The 13,080-nt window shown below is 37.2% G+C and overlaps 1 protein-coding gene across 1 annotated transcript in view; it reads right to left on the bottom strand.

The window, feature by feature from the left end:
* LOC139738574 (mitogen-activated protein kinase kinase kinase 13-A-like) overlaps positions 1–11,822 on the bottom strand; it is a 43,054-nt gene extending 31,232 nt beyond the window's left edge. Inside the window, exon 1 of the mRNA XM_071649193.1 lies at positions 11,709–11,822. The gene's annotated coding sequence lies outside the window, so the exon portion shown is untranslated. The remainder of the gene's footprint in view (positions 1–11,708) is intronic.
* Between the last annotated feature and the right edge of the window lie 1,258 nt (positions 11,823–13,080).

The following is a 13,080-nucleotide window of genomic DNA, read 5'->3' as shown; positions in this document are numbered from 1 at the left end:
AAAGCATTTCAAGCCATGACCACAACATTAATATGGGATTATAGTCACTGTTAAAGTGGAAATTTTCCCGTTGTAGATATTTTCGTGCTTTTTGTGCAACATGAAACCAGCACTAAGATGAAAGGACTTCAATTTGTAATGCTAACCAGTTTAGCTTTTACCGTAGTATACGTGTACAAAGCTCTGAGCCTGCTGTGGCAGCGGGGAGCTCTTTGATTACTGTCCGCAAAATATAACATGCAAAATTCATCTTACCTGGCCAAGTGCTAAAAATTAATCATGCAAATATTTCCGCTTTCACAGTATGCAGAACTGCAACTGCCTAATGAAATCAAAGAAAAGGAAAATAACTGAAGAATCCCTTCAAATTGTAAACATTGTATGATCCAAAATCAGAATGTATGGCAAATCACTTTATCGTGGTCCTATCAAAAGCAAGTGATCTTTTACAATTTTATCAATTTGCCATCATATTATTATAATTGTACCCACAGTGCAGCACGCGGGAATACTCAGCAGTCTGAACACCTTTATACTACAGCGGGGAAGTTCATCTAGCCAGCCGTGTGGTACAGGGCCCAAGTGCATAATTTAATCATGATACCACCGGTGTGTGGTAAGTGGATTAACCAAACATTACATTAATTCTCATCATACTGCCTCCACCGCTGGGAAGACGAGATAATGTATACTGTAAGTAAGCATGCAGCAGGGCAGCAGTGCATGCTGCAATAGCTGCACCTTTCATGCAGCAAAAGGTCACGTGTACCTGGAGAGACTTGCACGTGTGAATGGCATAAAAGATCTCTCTGTGGTAAAAATATATGCACAAATGTATTCTTGATATTGCCTGGTATAGGCTATAATCATGCTCTGTTCAGTGTACAGGTAGTTGTTTTGACTATTACATTTTGTCACTGGCTCTCTGTATGGAGGTGCCTTCAAACTCCCTTGATATGAATTGATTTGTTTCTTTGGCTTCCTTTTAATGAAATAGTAGAAATTTGAAATGCACTGAGTCTGATATCACATATGACTGCATGCTATCAAAAATGACAATATCGACATGTACAAAGTAGCGGGCATCTTGTGAGCTTTCAAAACAGCGACCACATTAGCATTGCTTGACAACAGTACCTCTGGCACTACACTTCCCACATTTCTTTCATTCCTCTTAAAGGTCCCGTTTACCTTTGGGAGCAATGATTTTAACAAATGTTCAAGATATCACATTTGATGCATGAGTCTAGCAAGGTCAATTGTATCACAAAACATCCTACCATATAAAATTCTTGCAATAAAGCCTAATATATTAAAGGAGATATCAGCATTTTTCTCATTAAACCGTAACTGTAGACAGTTTAGTCTGGAAACATTTTTATTATAACTATTGTACACATTTTGTGTGTTTAGCAATACTTAACATCGATTATATGGATTCAAATTTTTACAGTGGTTATTTCTATCCCTAACTCACATTTCAGAACTATTTTGAAACACTAATGCTGGGTTTTTGTTTCTTCTGCAAATGATAAATTACGGCTTTAATGATCAAGCATACAAATTAACATTCCTCTCATAAGGAAATTACATGTAGGTATTGACTTTGAAAATGACAATGATACACATCAGCCACAAAACAGTCCAGGGCCCCGTTTTATCAAAAGATATAATCGATTATAAATTTCCTTACTGCACAGGCTACCATAGACTTATGATAGAAATCAACTTGTTTTAATCAATTATAACTCTTCATAAAACAGGGCCCTGGTCTCCCAACAGCTTTTAACAGTAAATAAACATAAATCTACTATCATACGAATATCAACAAAAGATTAGCTTTACCAATCTCTTTAAAGGTATTGTTTACCATTGGGAGCAGTAATTAACAAAATTTTCGAGTTATCACATTTGATACACATACAGTGTACAGTCAGTTGTATCACAAAACATCAAACCATATAAAAATTTTGCGATCAAGCCTAAAACATAAAGATATCACTATTTTTCTCAATAAACCATACCTGTATATGGTTTAGTCTAGAAACAATTGTATTATATGTAACTATTGTTCACATTTTTGTATATTTAACAATACTTACAACAATGATTATGCTGATTAACATGTTTACATTGGTTGTTTCTATCCCCAACTCATATTTTAGAAGTATTTTGAAGCACTAAAGCTGCATTTTTGTTTCATCTGCAAATGGTAAATAATGTCTTTAAGTGGCAGGTTTCTACAGATAGCATGGCTTCTTTTAAGAGCACATTCATTTCAATCAAACTTCAGTCACAGCAGGGCATTAGAGAGCATATTCCTCTCACTTGCCTTGAATGGGTATTTGGGCAAGGGCTCTCTATGTATCACATTGAATGGGCAAAAGACAGCTCAACAGCGGCATTCACACATGGGAGTTATCAGTTATTGCATCACAATGCAAAAATTGATTTTTGGTTTTTTGCCACCATTTTAATACACATGCTGCACAGGACAAAATCATTGCAAGTTTCAAGAAAAAACAAACTATCAACAGCGATGGAAACATTATCCTCGGATCCAAGTGTGCAGACCTACTGTGGCGAGTTGCATTATGGGGATTAAAAAATAAATAAAGTCTCAGAGTGCCATTCACACACATACCACAGGGCAAATTATAAGTCCCTCCCCCCCCCCCAAAAAAAAAAAAAACAAACAAACAAACAAATTAATATAAATATAAATAAAATAAAGCTGGATTGATTAAGCATTGCAATGCGGGTCAAACTTTACAACAGGCAAGAGCCTAGGCTACTGAGTATTTGGATCATTTGCCCAACAGTGAGTTTTACTTGCCCTAGACCAGCAAACAAGTGGGATTAGAGCACACAGCAACACATGCCTAGGCCCCCTCTTTGTTTCAAGATCCTCGAGGTCATATCAGCAATAAGGGCTATAACCTTTCAGAAATAATCCTCTCCGTTGATTGATCACCGTGTCACTGAAGTAAAGGAGGTTATCTAAGAGCAGCTACCCATATTCTTCCAGCTAATCCAATCCCTAGATTTGGACAAATATGTCTTGCTTACTATGGTTGATGTCCCACTTCGAGATGGCGATATTGCTTTATCTCAGCGAGATGTGGATATTTTGCGTCCCATTTTCCAATCTGACTCACCGGCTTCCATACACTGCTGCCTTTGCAATACACAGCCTAATTCAATTTCTGCCTTGCTTTACTGCGGAAGAAATATGAAGCAAAAGCGACACACTGTCAGCCTAATATGAGCCATTGCCCGGCATGTGTACATCTCATCACTTTCCCCGTATGACATTTAAGAAACAGCAGTGGAGGGGAGCTTTGTGAATCATGCTACTGCAAAATGGCCCCCTCCCAAGTGCTAGCTTTGTCATCGCACTGGCACACACGAGAAAGGAATACGAAAAAAAAAAAGAATCGAGAATGAATTCATTATAGGTCTTTCTTGTTGCAGAAAAGAGTGCACTAAAGAGTTGAACTGTCCCATTAAGGTATCTTGATTAAGCCAATTAAGTCAAAAGCAGGGTTGTAGGTCTTCTTGTTATTCTTCTTTGATCCCATGACCCAAATGGCTCTTCGACTAGAAAAGGGCAGCAGCATCAAAATGAGTCAGCCACATAATTGGCCCCAAGATGTCAGTATTTGTATCAGTCTTAATCCCAGCATGAAAAATATGGCAGGCTTATTCATTTAATGCAACAACAAATAAATCACTTGTGCAGGGAGCTCACGTACTTGACAACCTGCACAGCACCATCTTAAACTGCACTGGAGATTCACTATTCAACCTTTTTATATCAGTAATTACATATCATATAGACTATGGCATGTTTGTTGTTTTTCCCCCCACAATTTCTTGCTGATTTGCTTTTCTTTCTTTATAAATTAGTAATTCTAAAAATACACATGATCGCCTTCTGGAACCTCAGTTTGTTTATCATTTTGGAGGAAAAACGAACTAACAGAAAAACCTTTCCAAACAGGAGATATACACAATGTAGGTGCCTACTGGTACACTTGTATTAAAGTGCTGATTAGCTTTGCATGGGACACTCAAGTCCATATGTACCTGGTATTGCAATTTTGACTGAAATCAATTGTGAATTTTAAGTTGTCCTGTAATTTTGTGGCCCATCATGTTGTCAACTCCTTGCCTTCTGTTTTAAAAAGGCACATCCATCATTTGTTTGTACATCCGCTCATAACAGTTGGGGTAATGCGACTCCACAAAGATGCTTAACACAAGATTAGGCCTATTACTTCAACAGCTGCTGACATTGTGAGCCGGAAGAGCCGACCCCAATACCTTGTAATACCCTCCGGTGTTCAAGAAGTAACACGCTGTATAGCGTGATGACCCCCGTACCTTATAATATCGAATACCCTCCCCGTGTTCAAGAAGTAACATGATGCAGTATGATGGCATGCTACACTCAAGCTCACATCATTGAAGAGCCACTAATAACAAACAACTTCCTCTTTCTCCGATGACGGTGACAGAGAAGCACCTTGCTACTGAGAAAGACGACGGAGTAAAAGAGGGAGAGAGATACATGGAAGAGAGACATACAGAGGAGAAGTATAGAGAGGGTTAGGAAACACAGAGAGGGAGGGAGAGGTATAGAGGTAGAGATAGGAAGTACATGAAAAAGAGATACATGTAAGTAGACAGGGAGAGAGAGAGAGAGAATGGTAGAGATACTGTACATGCATTTAGCAAGTCGAATCTTCTGCGATTAGGGCCTTACAAAATTTTTGAGAGTGGTTAAATTCGAGATAATGTAGTACAAATAATTAACGGAGAAATGTATGATTCTACTGGTACATTCATGTCGGGATAAGAGTCGATACTTTGCTCACTAACAACATCTATCATGGGTTGAAAAGAGGAGTGGGGCACTGGGACTGGGAACAGTTTTAAATGTAGGCAACAGAGAAAGATTTCTGGAGTCTTTAACATTATGTCAACTGAGTCACTTTTATGTCATGCTTTCAAACCATTGTTTCTTTCAATTTGATTTTGTATGTATGTACAGGTATTTATTCATGATGTATTATTTCGTGTTCTCGATGTATTTTGTTTTGTTCTGTTTGATTTTTTAATCTAAGCACTGGTGTCATTTACATACCGAGTATGTAAAAATCCCACACTGAATTTCCAGTAATATCTTTAATGCAGAAGGGAAAGAGAGAAGGAAAGAGACAGGGAGGAAGAGAAAGGGAGGGACAGGAAGGGGGAGTGAGAGAGAGGGATGAGGTTAGAAAATGTATCATCATGTTTACAACTGCCTAGCACTAAGAGGTGCTGTTCCCATCTGTCCATCACACAAATCAATCAATTGTCATTACCAAGAACTAACACAATGTCTTGAATCATAACGTCAATTGCCAATACAGATCTAAGCACAAAGATTACAAACTGTCTTTCTCGGTAATTAATATCAGAAAGAAATGTATAGCTGTTTGCACTTGGAACATGGAAAACATGATGATAGCTATATCACATTTCTCCTTTCAAAGTGACTACCTTGTAATACTGCTGATTGTTTTAGTTTCAGCTGTCATGATATGCCTTTACACACATACACACACATACACACACAAATGCACATAAAAAATTTCTGCAAACACTGCCTGTGAGTTTCCATGAAAAACTTGTCAATAATGCACAGTATGAAAACAAACATCAGACTTTATATCTTATGATTGGCATCTTTGCACAACTGAACTCCACGGAAAAAAACATGGTATTGCTTTATGTAGCTGTACAAGGAAAACAACCGGTACTGTAAACGTGGATATTTTCGCGCAACTAATTTTTTGCGTTTGGCCGGGTAAGAAGAGTTTCGCTTGTTTTTAATTCCGCGGAATCAAGACATCATGCACAGGAACATATGGCAAGCAAAAATATTTGCGTGCTTTTATTTTCGCGCTAGTTTCTCGTTGCGCGAAATGCGCAAAAATTTCACCACCACGAAAATGTCCACTTTTACAGTATATCAAATTATCAACGACATAATATGTGTGTGAGTGTGTGTGTGTGTGTGTGTGTGTGTGTATGTGTGTGTGTGTGATTTGTTCCCACACTGCCTCTAACAAAGACACGGCTTGCTTTTGTATTCATTTTGGACATTAAACAATTGGACTGCCTGTATATTTTGTCCATACACATTGGATCTACATGTAGGAAATTTGATTAGTCTGAATACCATTATCACAGTTCTGTTCACTGATGGTAATATCTAAAGGTCCAGTTTACCTTTGGGAGCAGTGATTTTTCTTTCAAGATATCACATTTGATGAATATGTGTAGGTTTGTTGTATCACAAAATATCCTACTATATCATTTTTTTTTGCAATAAAGCCTAAAATATAAGGAGTCATCAGTATTTTTCTCAATAAACCATAACTGTAGATGGTTTAGTCTGGAAACATTTTAATCATAACTATTGTTCACATTTTGTGTATTTAAGAATACTGGGAACATCAGTAATACAAATTCAATTTTTTACAGTGGTTGTTTCTATCTCTAACTCACATTTTAGAACTATTTTAAAGCACTAATGCTGGATTTTTGTTTCATCTGCAAATGGTAAATTATGCCTTTAGCAACTCTGTATTGGTATGAGATTGATAGTATACTGCTGGTCTCCGGTAATTAATATCGGTACAAAATAACAAAAACACTTCCACAGGCATACTCTGAAGCACAATCCTTGAAGGTAAATCCACTCAAAGCAAATGGAAGTTAAATACAAAGCAACGGAACTGCAAAAAAAAAAGAAAAAAAAGATTGAGTGAAATGTAATTTAAGTATGCTTTTTGCACATCCACACGACTGCTTGATTAAGGCAATCAATCTTGTTGCATTTAGTAAAATGTTGTGGCACCCGTTATTTACGGTACCAGAGTATTGTCTGCTACCCAAATGATGTGAAATTTTGTAATACCCAACACAAAAAGTAATACAATGTCATTGACATGTCATCCAAAAATATTGTCTAATTCATGACTCTTGTTTTGGTTGTTTAGGGCATGTCATTAGGCCTATGGTATTATTCTGTAGAACTCATTATTTCCCACAATGTGCATGACAAACACACACACACACAATACTATAATGTAGTAACAATACACTGTATGTCGGTAAATTAACTTTGGTTGCTTCTTACATAATGTATTGTATGTGTCTGTGTCAGTATATTATCAGAACATACAGTAATTGACTATGGCAACGGGTCAATTGCTTGAGATGCAAATAATGGCATAAAAAAATACTGACTATTTATTAAACACAAGTACAGTAAGTCCTCATAAATGTTTACAGAACAAAGTTCAAGGGATACCAACGTTTCTTGAAGCACAGTGGATCTAGAAGATTTCATGATTTTTCCTTCACTTTGGACCAATCACAAACACACATACACACACCCACACAATATTGGAACTTCAAGTGTTAAAGAGTGCAACTGTCTCGATCAAAGCGCCAAAGACTAACAGGGTCAAAGAAGTACAGAGTTGGTTTAAGAGAGATGAAATCTAAGAAGCAAAGACAGATGATACGTATCATCCGGAAAGATTACCTCGATGGTTTCAATAGACAAGTTTGTGGTGACAGACAACCCCCTTCCGGTTGGATGACATATCCTGGAAGTGATTAAGAGCAACAAACACCTCTCTAAGAGGGCAGGCTCCGCATTCCATCATGTACATGTACACTGTGATACGATCTCACATGAACGGAAGACCACTTTCATCTGGGTAAATCTTCACATCACATACATGTACATCAAATGTATGAATGAATGAAGAATTGCTTTCTCTATGAGGGTTTTCAGACTTGCAAAAGAAGTCTTTATCAATATCATCACATTTTCAACAGATGTCTGGACTTCCAGACTTCAGATGCTAAAATGAACACCCTCGCTGATTGCTGACTGCAAATAGCATTTAATAGCTTGCCAATCCACCACATAACTCTCACTCCTGCATCAGCACAGACGGTACATACAATTGTAGCTTGCATCCTGAATGGGGGGGGGGGGGGGGGGGGGGGAGGGAATACAAGGTCAATCTCAGCTCCACCTCCTCGCTTGTGTCCTTGAGGTCAAATTAACTGTCAAGCAGCCAACACACACCCAGACTCAACAAAGTCTGCTGCTGCTGGAAACACATGTCACAACTGACAAAATATGATTTGAGAAATAATTTAATACAGTCCAGAAGAAACATGACTCTAGTATGTGTTCTAAAACAGCTCAATGAGCATGAAGCCTGGTTCTAAACATATTTCTGTATCAGTCAGTTCTCTTGTAGTAAAAGTGGGGAACTCCGGTTAATTGTATGTACATGGTATGCTGAGTTGAATCAGTCATGAACAACTGTATATGTTCAAATATGCCCATTATTCAATGCTATTACTATCTCCTTCCAAAACAAATTATTTGCAAAGTATACATGTGTAAAATTCAATCATTATCAAAATTTCAACCTCTTCTCTATTCTGTTGACCGACAATTGAGTATATGAATATAAGAACGACCCAAGTCCATGGAAGACCATTTCGAGTAAACTAAAAATAACTTCATATCTTTTTTGTTTGTCCAATAATATTCTATTTAACTGTGATGGGATGGCAACATTGGATACAAATTAGAACATATATTATTATGACAATTAACATTAACATTAATTGTGGAGAGGCCATTTTGTGTGATGGACTTGGGTCGTTCTTTGATTCATATGGACTTGGGTCGTTCTTTGATTCATATACATGATATTCTGCTATAGAGATGAGAGAAGGACGAGAGAGGGCGCTATAATATGAATGTAAGAATGACCCAAGTCCTTCATTCTTACATTCATATAAGATTTAACTCATTTATTTCAGTCACTTCCGGGGGTAATTAGGATTTATCATTTATACACAAGATGAGTCCATGCATAAGCTACAATTTCCCATGTCAAACTGAATTTGGCCAAAAATTGGACTTGGGTCGTTCTTATATTCATATACTCAATTATCATTATTTTTTTTCTTGGCATCGAGATAGTGATTTCCCAAGACTTCACTGAGACTCAATACATATTTATGTAGGTCTTTAAAAAAAAAAAAAGAAAGCAGAGAAATCCCTTGAAACCAAATTCTTTTGGATCAACTTTTTGAGACAAGTCAGACAAAAAGACTGCTACATTGTATTTGAAAACAGCTTTTCATTCAAACACAACTCATGGCTCATGCACATTTTTTTCTTTTCTTCCTTTAGTAAAGGGCAAAAAAAATCCGGTCATTTTCTACAATAGGAAGCCAATGAAGAATTTTAAAATGGTATGCCAAGGGCAACATTTATAATACATGTAAAAGAGGAAGTTGTCTTTGAGTTACGACAATAAATATTCAAACTGGCCTATGTGACATCATCATCACATCACAAGTCTCCCATATTTTGCAGGGGTGTGGAAACCCAGAGTACTGTATATAAGCTGTTATTATCGCGAACTTTGCAATTCACTTTTGGACTGCAATATTCACATGTGAATATGTCGCCATGCACTGGGCTAATAGATAGTGCACTGATAATGGCCTCACTGTCAATTCGCAGAAACAACATCTCGCGAAAATGTCTGTGACCTCTTCATTCTTGTAAATATGATATGCAAAAATAAGAGCTTTACAGTTGTTGCAATACCTGATACCCAAAGGTGAGCACATAGTATCATGATATTTGTGACAGCGATACTTCTTGTTTGTTTGGTTCTTATTACACTTTGTACATTGTATTTATGTAACATACAACATCTTCATGTTATTTGTTCAGTTTAAAAAAAAGTCTCTCATATATCTGGTAAATCTCCACTAGCTAAATTTCTCTCTTTTTCTTTTTGACATGACATCTGCATGAATTACAGATCAATGTACAAATATCCTTTGCAAGTTTGACTGAAACAATGATTTCAATAGTTATTTGTGTGTTTGTGTGTGTGTGTGTGTCAGTGGGTATGTACAAGCCAGTGGGAAGCGGTAATGTACTGATAATATCACCTCTTCCAGTTGGTGCAGATTTAGCAAAAACATAAAATTTCGAAATTCCACAACTCTCTCAGTGTGTCTGTTCGGATGAAATTTCTATTTGTTACAATGGATATCTTCTATAGACAACTCATTTTCATGGCATGTATCAACTTCGATAATGGCACTGAATTGCATTTCAATACTGACATACACTTGTACAATCTATATCAAGTTAACATGAGCATTCTCTCCTGTGCTGCACATAAAATTCTCAATAACTTCATGCCTTTATGCAGGTCAAGGTACATACATTTCAACTTTAATAAGAAATCCTGCCATGACCATAAATAATACATGATGTCATTTCTCCCAGGTCCTTGTTTAAATCATTCTAGTTTATATCTGTTCACGTCTAAAAGTCTGCAATGTCTTCTGAATTATAAAAGGGTTGACATCTAGCCTACTAGAATCTAATACTGTTTTTACATACAATTTTTGCAGAATTAATTTTTTGCACTCAGCGGCTCAGAAACATATTTGAGGGTTCTTGAACTTGCAGGTTCTTGAATTTGCGGTACGCAATTGCTTTCTCATACATATTCATTAAAAAAAAAATAATTTTACATTTTGCTGACTGATCCATCAAAATTTATGGCTTGCACATAAGACGCTACACTACTACTAGTACAAGCATTATAAATGTGTTCGAATGAATACTACTACTACATGTAGACCCATTTCTACTAGGGCACATGCACACACACATTCACACACACACACACACACACACACACACACACACACACACACACAAGTATTCATCTAGGCCGACCAAACGTCGTGCGACACTTGTGTACAGCGACAGGGCTGTGTTAGTATAGTATTCATCAAGTACCAGGGAGGCATTAACGTACTGATTAAGTAAAGTAACCAATCCAACCCAATCAAAATGAGCAATGAAAATTGCAAAGATATTTCCCCGAGCTGTACTAAAATTTGTGCAGGCCAAAAATGAGAAATAGGCTTACCAGCCTATGAAATTTGTATGTAACTACAGTGAATATACCGTATTTCCATGTTTACAGTAATCAAATCATTACAAATTGTCAAATTTGAGTTTGCTAATGATTGTGCCGAATCTGGCAATTGTGTTACTGTAGGCTGTAGTGTACTGTTAGGACTTAGCTGCTAGAAGTCTGCGAAACCTGCATTCCTCATCAATTTATTTATTCTTTAGCATGCTGCTACTGTGCTAGCTAGTGAATATCACACAAACTTCACTACAGCACCGGCACTATGTCCATGTCCATTCGTTTCTTGACAGAGCACTGAATAAAAATTCAGCTAAGTTCTATTGTACAATAGTGTCGGCATAGTGTCTCAAAGGTTTTACTTGAGTCCGTGTTTTCATCGAGAGCTCTCCTCTCCCAGTGGCAGTGAAATCACTTGAAGACAGGATCTTGTTTTATCGTGTATGGAGACTGTAAGCAAGACAGTCGGTCCACTGTTTTATTTACAACCACCTTCGCACATACAGTACACACACAAGCAATGGTACAGACAGAAATATACTGTGATTATAACTCTCACCGCACCGAAACGGAAGGATAACATATTATACACACGCACATATCACATGAACACTATCAAAATGGAATTTTTGTCCTAACATTTACCTCTGATTTCTTTAGTCCCTCGTCAACCGCCCCATCAGGAGCACAAAATCTTGAAAACCTTGGTCCATTTATTCGGTCATCGCTCCTTCGAAACCTCTGCAAACATTCGTTCTATGGACAGGGCCACACCACAACCCAGAAGCCGAAACAGCCGTACACTTTACGGCACACGCGCACCGCTGCACCTGTATCCTTGCGGCTTTTTTTCCGACACCAGCTTCTTTTCCCCCTCTCAATACAGTACCACCATGCAATCGGTCCCATTACGCGTGCACGCACGGTGGATATGGTTCCATAGGTTTTCAGGGCTCTCCAGCATACACGCGCAATTCTCTGAAAAGTAGCCGATCCGATTCATCTAATTAGATATTCGGTGTTCGCCACTTGGCGTACTCCCTCTGGAAAAGCGAGAATAATCAAGAGTTCTCAGAATAGTTCTGCTTTACACATTTCTAACATTCAGTGTCAAACACTACAAAATAGTATGGTTCAAAATAGATTTTGTTAATGCCCTTGTATTCTTCAAAGGTGCTACATAAAGCTATAGATAGTATATCATGGTAGGATGATGACTTCCGACAACGGCATATATTATGTGACGTTATATTATAATGAGGTCCTATGCAATGACGTCTCTGCTAAATTTACATTGGTGGCGAAACAAGGCGAAAAGGTCGCTTTCATCAAAACAAATCTGTCATTATTTTGACAAAATTCATGTTATTACCGCAGAAGGTATATACCCATATAATTAACAAATAACCTACGCATTCCTCAAAGCTAGGTGAAGTAAATTAAACGTTTACACATGAAGCAACTATCCCAAATGCGTTTATTTTATGTGTGTGCGTATACTAAATATGTGTGTATGTGTGAGCAGTGCGTGTGTGTATGTATGTGTGTGTGTGGGGGGGGGGGGGGGGGGGGGGGGTTGTTGTCCTGAATGCGATCATGCCACTGGGGTAATTTTACATATTAATGGATCCTTGTGCATTCGGGAGTTGATATTTCTCTGCTTGTTTGTTTACCCTGTACGTAAATTCATATTTACTTTGCCGGGGTATTCTTAGTTTTATCGACCCTGTAAGTGAAAAAAAAAAAGGGCGCATTAAATTTGTGATATGATATATACTGTATGATTCTGGATTAAAACAATATGTTTGTAAAGTCAGGGATTATATTTTGTAATTAAAATGTAAGTGACTGTATTATTGTTATTATTATTATTATTATTATTATTATTATTATTATTATTATTATCATTATCATCATTATCATTATTATTTATTCGGCATTTCAGACATGTGTACATGGGTAAACACAAAACACATTTGATTCAGCATAACAAAGATAAGATAAATTATAACGCCGA

Source organism: Diadema antillarum, unplaced genomic scaffold, assembly GCF_040938485.1.
Source record: "Diadema antillarum isolate AM-2024a unplaced genomic scaffold, OU_Dant_1.0 seq00000754_RagTag, whole genome shotgun sequence".
In the NCBI taxonomy this organism is placed as follows: domain Eukaryota; kingdom Metazoa; phylum Echinodermata; class Echinoidea; order Diadematoida; family Diadematidae; genus Diadema; species Diadema antillarum.
Note: the sequence above shows the minus strand (reverse complement) of the source record. Positions and strands in the feature narration are given on the sequence as shown.